The 1,934-nt window shown below is 35.8% G+C and overlaps 1 pseudogene; it reads left to right on the forward strand.

Moving 5' to 3' along the window:
- The first annotated feature begins 460 nt into the window (after positions 1–460).
- On the forward strand, positions 461–1,529 carry LOC125156968 (probable G-protein coupled receptor 160; annotated as a pseudogene).
- Positions 1,530–1,934: the final 405 nt, after the last annotated feature.

The following is a 1,934-nucleotide window of genomic DNA, read 5'->3' on the forward strand; positions in this document are numbered from 1 at the left end:
TCAGTGAGTTCGAGCCCCGCGTCAGGCTCTGGGCTGATGGCTCAGAGCCTGGAGCCTGTTTCGGATTCTGTGTCTCCCTCTCTCTCTGCCCCTCCCCCTTTCATGCTCTGTCTCTCTCTGTCCTAAAAATAAATAAACGTTGAAAAAAAAATTAAAAAAAAAAAAAAAAAGAAGTGACCATGCTCAGCTAGCCTGCTGGGGAAGGTTCACTTAGGAGGAAAGGCACTTCTTTCGTTCACACTTGTGCAAATGACTCAGAGCTTACTCACCTGCCATTTTGCTATAGCAAAATGATAGGGAACAAAAACTAAGATGTTTGAAGGCAGTAAAACCTAAATAAAAAATAAATATCATCATCCAAGAAAGACTTATTGGAGAAAGCAGAGGATGAAAAAGAAAATGAAACAGTGTTTTATTCAATGTATTTCAGCAGTCTTTGTGAAATTTAATTTAAAAAAATATGGCTACTTTTTCTTCAAAGAACTGTGCTTTTCAGTGGCAGTTACATCAAACCAACCAGACCCTCGGTGTTAACTCTTTGCTATGATTGATTATACTTGGGGACATGTTATTGAAGATACTCATGCTAGGAATGAGAAGGAAAAATACCTATCAAGGTTTTATGGAATATTTTTGTATCTCACTAGAGTTCATTGCTCTTTTACTTTTGGCAAATATGCCCATTATGACCTATTTTATGACATATTTTTAGGCATTATGTTTACTGAATACAACATCTGCCTATTTACTGAAATTGTTTCCTTTAATCATGGCTTTTTGTATCATCCAGGTTTCTTGATAAAATGTATAAATTACTTTCTGATTTTCTCTAAAACCACCAAACTTCCATTTAAGAATCAAAAGTTATTTTATTTCTTCACAGTAATTTTCATTTGGATTTCAGTCCTTGCTTATGTTTTGGGAGATCCAACTATCCACCAAAATGTGAAGGCACAGAATGTTTATTCTTATCAATGTCCTTTCTACTTGAGTATTCAGAGTTACTGTCTGTCATTTCCCACGGCTGATTTTATTTATAGCTTTAATAACATCTTGGTCAGAAGTTACTACTTTAGTAAAGGCTATTAGGATATCTTTCTATAGGAATGAGAGTCTCCTATATTTTTCTTTTCATCCATCTAGTTATATAGTGAGCTTTAAAAAAGTACTCCTGACTGAGCTCATTACCTGTTTTCTTGGTAGCTGGTTACCATTTGTCCTACTTCAAATTGTCCTTTTACTTAAAATACATATAAGCCAGAGTATATAGAAATGAACATTCCCTGTATTTTATCAATGGTTTTCTCACTGCTATTGTTTATTGGTTTAATTGCCACAAGCATAATTTAAGAGACATCACATTACCTGTGGATTAATGTGTCAACTGGAAATGATGCCTAATTACACTCACAATTTATAATATGGAACAAATTTAAAACCTTATACCATTAATAATTTGTTACATGCCAATTATATCTCAAAAAGGCTGGACAATTTTGTTAGTATGCTGTCATGTTGAAACTAATTAAAACACAACTACAATAAGAATCATCATTTAGGGGCGCCTGGGTGGCGCAGTCGGTTAAGCGTCCGACTTCAGCCAGGTCACGATCTCGCGGTCTGTGAGTTCGAGCCCCGCGTCGGGCTCTGGGCTGATGGCTCAGAGCCTGGAGCCTGTTTCCGATTCTGTGTCTCCCTCTCTCTCTGCCCCTCCCCCGTTCATGCTCTGTCTCTCTCTGTCCCAAAAATAAATAAAAAACGTTGAAAAAAAAATTAAAAAAAAAAAGAATCATCATTTACAAACAGGTAGGCACGATGGCTCAGGACAAATAAAAAACTGAATTGAAGTCTCTCCTTCTTGTTTTCATAAATTCTCACTATGTGTCTTTTGGAACTATGCTATTATTTATTAAACTGTATGTTTTTTTTAAACA

This window comes from Prionailurus viverrinus, chromosome X (assembly GCF_022837055.1).
Source record: "Prionailurus viverrinus isolate Anna chromosome X, UM_Priviv_1.0, whole genome shotgun sequence".
NCBI classification, from domain to species: domain Eukaryota; kingdom Metazoa; phylum Chordata; class Mammalia; order Carnivora; family Felidae; genus Prionailurus; species Prionailurus viverrinus.